This window comes from Aegilops tauschii, chromosome 7 (genome assembly GCF_002575655.3).
Source record: "Aegilops tauschii subsp. strangulata cultivar AL8/78 chromosome 7, Aet v6.0, whole genome shotgun sequence".
In the NCBI taxonomy this organism is placed as follows: Eukaryota; Viridiplantae; Streptophyta; class Magnoliopsida; order Poales; family Poaceae; genus Aegilops; species Aegilops tauschii.
The window spans coordinates 96255863-96263907 of NC_053041.3; the positions used below are offsets into that span (position 1 = coordinate 96255863).

Consider the following 8045-nt stretch of genomic DNA (forward strand, 5'->3'; position numbering starts at 1 on the left):
AGCCCAGATATTAATTTTTTTCAAGCTGAAAATGGCTAGCCTAGCTATACTTTTTTAGGAATACCCAGGCAAGGTTAAGTTGTTATTCTCCGCCCCGCTGGGCTGCAAATCTTTTCTAGGAGGGATGCATTAGGCTTAACAAGAAAATGGGCTTTAAGAAATAATAAATGGGATGTAATTATAAAAACTGAGCAGTAACTATAAAAAATGCACCAAACACGTAATTACTTTATAAAATATTATTTTTGGATATTGAAAATTTTAATTTCATTAATTGTTGCGTGCGCAATGTTTCGTTGGATTTTTACGTAATATAAATTTATATTGAAATTGTATTTAATCTGACTAGAAATTTCGGGATAAAAATATTTCGGATCCCATCAAAATGTGGGAAATTTTATTGAATTCTGTTTTGAGCGGTTGGTTGAAATGGGCTGTACTTTTAACAAACTGTAAATGGGCTGTAGTAAATTCCATTAGAATTCAAAAATGGGCTATACATTCTTACAAATCGCAAATGGGCTATAAGTTCTCTCTCACACACTTGTGGGCCTACTAAGTTGACGCGTCCCCTAAAAAAAGAAGTTGATGCGTATGCAATGCTTTGTCAACTTATTATAGTCAACACACAGTTCTAGCAGAAGTGGTCGTTGGATGTCCATCCAACGGATGCCGTGCTTTTTCTTCAATCTCGGATATTCTAGCTTCACCCACCCAAAAAATGATTCCTCCCCCTGACATCTGGGGCGCACCGTTTCGGAAGCTGACCTATGAGCCTACTAAGTTGACGCGTACCAAGGGCTTTGTCAACTTAGTAAATATGAACGATTCTAACTGCAGTGACCGTACGATGTCCATCCAACGGCCGTAGTGCTTCTTCAACCTCTGGTCTTCTTGCTCCAGCCGTCCAGAGGAGCGCCGGTCGTGCCGCGTGCTCCTGCCTCCCGTGGCCGGCTATGATGCCGCGGAGGCCTCACCGCCCCCTACTACTCCCACCGTTGGCCAGGCCATCCCTCTACTCACCTACACCCCCTGTTATTCCGCTGCGACGGCAGCCTCATACCGCAGCCGAACCAGTGAACCCTCGTACTCCTCTCCGCGCGGGCTTCCACTGCCGCGTCTTCCCTAGCTCCGCGTCGTCCCCTTCCTAGGCCTCGCCGTCGTCCACCGCCCTGGTGCTCTTGGTGCGGCGTGGTCAACGTGGTCAAGGAACGGCTTCCATCAGACGTGGACTGTACGTGAAGAGGCTGACAGCTGGGTCCACGACGGTAGCAAGGAAGTGCCTCCTTATTACGCGGAAAATAATGATTCCTCCACCTGACAACAGGGACCCATCGGACGGGCCATCGTATTTCGCGAAAAAACTTTTGCCCCCTGACTGCTGGGACCCACCGGACGGGCCACCGTATTGCGTGAAAAAACGTTCCCCCCGCGTTCAGCTCGGACTCACCGGAAGTGCCTCCTTATTACGCACAAAAAAATGAATACTCCCCCTGCTGGTTGGGACCCACCTTGGTGGGAGGCTGACTTGTGGGCCTACTAAGTTGACGGGGACGGAGTGCTTTGTCAACTTAGTCAATATGAACGATTCTACCTCCAGTGACCGTACGATGTCCATCCAACGGCCGTAGTGCTTGTTCAACCTCTGGTCTTGTTGCTCCAGCCGCCCAAAGCAGCGTTGGTCGTGCCGCATGCTCTTGCCTCCCGTGGCCGGCTGTGCTGCCGCGGAGGCCTCACCGCCCCCTACTATTCCCACCGCTGGCCAGGCCATCCCTCTACTCACCCACACCCCCTGTTATTCTGCGGCGACGGCAGCCTCACACCGCAGCGAACCAGTGAACCCTCGTACTCCTCTACGCGTGGGCATCCACTGCCGCGTCTTCCCCGGCTCCGCGTCGTCCCCTTCCTAGGCCTCGCCGTCGTCCACCGCCCTGGTGCTCTCGGCGCGGCGTGGTCAACGTGGTCAAGGAACGGCTTCCATCGGACGTGGACTATACGTGGAGAGGCTGACAGCTGGGTCCACGGCCGCAACAAGGAAGTGCCTCCTTATTACGCGCAAAATAATTATTCCTCCACCTGACAGCGGGGACCCACCGGACGGGCCACCGTATTTCGCGAAAAAAACGTTTCCCCCTGACTACTAGGACCCACCAGCTACATCTTCGCACGCAAGGAAGTGCGTCCGGGCAAAAAAAAACAGATTCGCCCCCTGACTGCTGGGACCCACCAGCTACATCTTCGCAGGCAAGGAAGTGTCTGACAGTCGGGACCCACCTGGTCGAAGCGTACGTAGCGTTGTCATTCCGGTCGCGAACGTGTACGTACATATTGGTCGACGTAGACGCGCACACGTGTCGTAGTAGAGGCGCACACGTAACATGTGCACGTATGTACAGCGGCTAGTGTGCAAGAAAGAAAATACGGCCACGTATGTACATATGGGCAGGGTCTCGAACGCCTACTCGCGCATACGTACGGCCAGGACATGTGTACATGGCTGGGTCGGAACGGAGAAACAGCGTCGTCGTCGTGTTCATGGGGAGGCAACGGAATGCGTCGTGTTCATCGGGAGGCAACGGAATGCGTTGGAGCCAACCGGCTTGGACGGAGCAGCCGATAGAAACGAGGCCTGGCGTACCGCAGAACGGAGGAAACAGCCTTGTGTTTGACCGGCCACGTTCGAAATGGGATCCTGTTCATCGGGAGGAGTCTAGCGTACCGCAAAACGGAGGAAACGGACCTCCTATGGTTGAAATGGGGGTCCTGTGGATCAGGAGGGGTGTGGCGTACCGCAAAACGAAGGAAACGGACTTGTGTTGGAGCGCTACGGTCGAAACGGGGGTCCTGTTCATCGGGAGGGGTGTGGCGTACCGCAAAACGGGACTCCACGGGATACTGTTCATCTCCACCGTCGACCCCCTCCAGCCTCCACGGGCCACTGTTCATCCACCGTCGACCTCCTCCAGCCTCCACCTGCGACTGTTCATCCACGGGCTCCTATTCATCCAGCCTCCACCGCGCGCTACTCCACCGGCTACTGTTCAACCAGCCCTCTCCACGGGCTCCTGTTCAACCACCCCTCCACGGGTTACTGTTCATCCTGCCCTCCACGGGGTCCTGTTCATCCAGCCCCAACCGGCTCGAATGATCGGGGTCCTGTTCATCCACCCCCACCAGGAACTGTTCATCCAAACCCCCAGCAACGCTCACTGTTCATCCAGAGGCAACGCCACGGGGTCCTGTTCATCCACCCCACCGGGAACTGTTCATCCAAACCCCCTAGCAACGCTCACTGTTCATCCAGAGGCAGCATCGATCGACTTCAGTTAGCAGCATTAGCGAAGGAATCGCTCGATCGGGTTCAGTTAACTGCCATCGATCAATCGCTCGGGTTCAGTAACGCGTAGCCTCCAGTGCAATCGCTCGGGTTCAGTTAGAGCCCAACGCCTCGCTCGGGTTTAGTTAGAGCCCAACGCCTCGCACCCACGCGCGTGCGTGTACGAGAGAAACGCGCATCGCTCGGCCCCGACCACCCACCGTAACCGGGAACACCCCGATATTTTCCTCGCCCTCGCTTCTACCACGGTGTTTTCCGTCATGGACGGCCCAAAGAATGTTATGCAGCTGCGTCTCCGGCCCGCCCAGGACGAAAAACCCATTTTCTGTCATAGAAGTAGGAGCCCACCACATCTATGATGATACCGGGTTTTGTCACAATTATCGTCATAGAAGTGTCATAAGTATGACAGAAAAGATTTTTGTTCGGCCCAAAATGTCACGGATGTGTCTTTTTTTTAATGGAGCCTAGAGAAGGGAGGGTACAAACGAGCACCTGTAGGACGACCCGCCATCATGGCCAGCGATTGTTGACTCCGACAACATTCATGTGGTCATAGTCGAATCCTCCTGTCCTCTCGCGCCGTGTATATTCAGACTTATTTGCGTGCGCCATAGGTTTTATGAAAATGGAGGTGCAGTCACCCGAGGTGCAGAAGCTCCATCACCTACCTCTACCTCCTCCACTACGCTGACAAGTAAGCTAAGCCCCCGTCATCTACATTGCTTCCTCCCTGCCTGTGATTTTATTACTTCGAGCCTGCTGTTGTTTTATCATATATACAAACCTATCTATGCTTAAGTGTGATCATTAGCTTATGGAACAGGAGAAACAAAGTGTTCTTTAGCAGATGCAAACCTGTCCAAGAATTACTTCTGTTGCCTGTTTGATATGTATAAACATAATTTTTTTGTATGTCATAGAGAAATCATGCTACAGCATAATTTTTAATCTTTGTAACTTGGAATAAGATCCTGAAAGTAATAGAGCGCTTCTTGAATGCATGGAAACAAAAAAAAAGATATCTCAGTCAATATGTCATATATTCTGAAAGTGGTGCACATGGATATGTATATTCTTGGTTAGTTTTTGTTCTGTTTCTGTTGTATATGCTCTAAGAGTCTCATGTGGATGGTTGATTATTGACTGTTGCACTTATATAGAGTGCACCCATATAATATCTGCTGGTTTATCTGACTTATTTGATCTATATGTTGTTTTTACCAGCAACATGAAGAGAAAAACAATCTCAATTAAGTTCACACAATTATATAATTTTAGTTTGCTGAACGGTAATGCCATGTCATTTCAATACTACTTATCTGGTTTGCGTCTGTTATTTACTGGTATGTCTTAAAATAAGGAACTAAACTTTTGTGCTCATTTACTTTTTGAGGTCATTTAGTTAATGGTTTTCCGTATGATCCTTCTCCTTACCATAAATTCAGCTAAATTAAGTTTCGTCTTCAAAATGTTATATATCCCCCAAAAAGTACCTAGCGAAAAGAAAATCAGAGAGATAGAAATTTGAAAACCAAACCTTTCTGGAAAAATTTCCATGTCGACAGTAAGCTTCATATAAATGCAATAAATCCATTAGCTGATGCGTCCTATCATTAGCTCTTATCAATAATTCCATTAAATTTTGAAGCTGACATGTCCGCCCCTTGCCTTTGCTTGCTACAACAACGGATTGCTTGGAATACTAAATAGGATGGCTTGGGATTTGGGAGTATGATTCCCAAACGTGTTACTATCATATTTGGCTTGCAGTGGTTGTGCAGGAGGAAGATGTTGGTTGATTGGAGTCCCTCGGAGCCTAGCGGTGCTGCTCAGCCCTGTGCATGCCATTGCTCGCCTCGGTGGGTAACTGGGATCCTCACGCTACCTATTTTGTCATCCCTGGGAACTTCAAGTAGATGACCAGACTGCATCTTGAGAAGAAGCATTATTTACAACTCAGTATTATGTCATGCATGGAAGAAGCACTCGACCTTATTACTAACTACTTCCTCTGTACACAAATATAGGACGTTTTAGACTGAACATACAAGTCTCTAAAATGTCTCATATTAGTGTACGGAGGGAGTAATAACATGTAAACAGTTGTGTTGCGTTCCTATTCTGATCATGGATTTCAAGCATACTACTAACAAAATGTTGGAGAGCGTGGCAGGTTTCGACTAATTCAAAACATGCCAATACTGAATTTCTAGCCTTCATATTGCCATGTATATCCCATATAAATTTCTGAAGTTTATGATCAGTATAACTACATTTAGCAGCTGTTGCAAGCGAAACACAGTTGGGTCGAGCAAATTAGTTGTTGTTGGACTGAAAACAGTAGGCACCAATTTGCTTTTGTGCAGCAGGTGGGGAGAAATTATAAATGGTAGAAGCCAACTTGGTCGTTTATGTTATTTGTTGGACGACGTTATTTATCTGTTCTGTTACTTGTGCAGAACTTTATTTGATTGCTAAAATTGAGCTTGCATTAGCAGTTTTTCTATTTGAATGTAGTCCAGGTAATTCTTTCAGTTGGGAGATTAAACCCTAAATTAGGTATTATATTCTTCATTGATTGTTGCTTGACTTTCGCTAGAGATTTTGTTCTTCACAAGAAATGGGTGTTGTAAATGAAGGATTCCATTCCCCACTTCAATAATATTTGAGGGACTATATATATTCATGGTATATATTAATATCATAGAACACGTTATATACTTTTATATATATGGAGATACTATTTTCTATACACATAGTGGTACTACTGGAGAAAAAGAGTGGTGAATGCTACATATGTAGAGCAATTGTAATTTTACCTGAGAATTGCTTTTCTATTTAAACAGGAAATCTGATTGTTGACAAAAAAATTCTACAAACCCCTTAATTTACGGTACACTAATTTTCCTGCCTGTTATTTGGTAGGGATGAGGTGTTCAAGTGTCAATACTAGATGTAAGTAGTACAAACTACTAAGATAGCACATTTTCTGAATAAAAAGTACATGTTATAATACATGAATAAAAGTGTCGTCATTTCAAACCTAACTGGAAAAAATACACATATATTCTGGAAGAAGCCTATAGGAGTGGATGAGCAAATAACACATCACATTCGAATAATATTGAATGTGTTGCATCTGTTCACCTAAATTAATTTGGTATTCGGCTCTACAATGTTAATTGCAGAACAAAAGACTTTCTTTGAAAGATCCAGATTAGAACAAAAGACTAGAGATGGTGCAAATAGAAGATAAGTTTACTGGAGGGGGGAGAGGGGGGAGGTGTGAAATATAACCAAATTGCAATGGTCACGTGTTTGGAAGTGCAGGTCGAGGACTCAAGGTGGGATTGCGAGTGGAAAGGAGGAGGACACGGAAATTAATGCTATAACGGTACAAGAAAGTCGACAAGGCCATAAGTCGACAAGGCTATATGTTACAAACCATGATGTTGAATCACTCGAATATGCCCGTTGCAACGCACGGGCGGGTTTCTCGGGAGCTGTGTCATACTTTCCCTCCGAGACCTGCATAATCATGAGTAGACCAATGTGGCAGTGCACATAGAGTGACACGCGCCAATACTCGGCGGACCACCATGTTCGCTCTTCTTCGGTATCAATATCACGTTGCACTGTATTCACATCGTAGGTAGTCCAAGGTAAGCAATGCCCCAGCACGAACTCTTGGCTCTCCCACGAACCGGTACACCATGAGAAGACTAGCATGCACACTACCTTTTCCTTGGGCGCTTCTCCCAATGGCATGATAGAATCAACTTGTTCATTGGCGTCTCTCTCTTGTTGTCTTTTTTCAGATGGTTTCCCTTCAGCGAATAACTCGGTCCACAGAACAGCGGCGGGAGCTTGGGCATCGGGGTCGGAGATTCATGGCGCGGGTGTGATGCTCCCTGTACAGAAAAGATACGGGGAGGAGAGAGGTGAGGGAGAGATCCAGAGGGAGTTAGGGAAGGGAATGGAGAGGGAGAAGGTCAGCGGATCAACGGCTCGAGTTGCGGGGCTAGCCGGTGACGGCGCCAGTTGCCGGACGGGGAGCCGAGGAGGAGCTGCAGGGGTCGGGGTCGAGGGGAGCTCCTTGCTCGGGCGTGGTTGGTGCGGGAGGCGGCGTACGGGCGGCGGCGTTATTGCAGCGCGGCTGGCTCTGTATGGGCTCCTGGCTGGCGGCCGGCCTGTGCGCACGAGGCCTGGCTGGGACTGTGGCGGAGGTGCGGGAGGAAGTCTGGTGGTGCACGTCGGCTGCCGGTGGAGACGTGGCGCTGGGTGGTGGGCAAATGTCGCAGGAAAAGGAAGATGGAGGCAGAGAGTTGGGTGGATATGTGGAGAAGATAAGAACTGAGTGGTGAAAAAGGAATTCTCGGTGGGATTGAGGGGCTGTTTGGTTTGAGCCAGCGCCAACCTTGCCTTGCAAAATATTGGCGCAGGAATCGGCTGCCCACACCTTGCCAAAATATTGGCTGAGAATTGAACTGGAGATATTGTGAAGGTGTGGGCGCGTCAATTATTTGGCTTATATCCAAATGGACATGTAGAGCTGGTCAACTACCAATATTTTGGCAGGGCGCCTTGGGGTAATGATCCAAATAACTCCTGAGTGCATGCTGCTACTGCTTTTTTTAAACGATGCCATGTCGCTGCTGCTAGATGTCAATCTTTTTGTTTTTTTCTGCGTAGAGCTAGCTAGATC

General features: G+C 47.9%; 1 long non-coding RNA gene across 1 annotated transcript; it reads right to left on the reverse strand.

The window, feature by feature from the left end:
• Positions 1-6357: 6357 nt before the first annotated feature.
• On the reverse strand, positions 6358-7621 carry LOC109755791 (uncharacterized). Its single transcript, XR_002231057.4, has 2 exons — positions 7346-7621; positions 6358-7251 (listed from the first exon to the last, which is right to left on the reverse strand). It is a non-coding gene; the product is annotated as an uncharacterized lncRNA (long non-coding RNA).
• Positions 7622-8045: the final 424 nt, after the last annotated feature.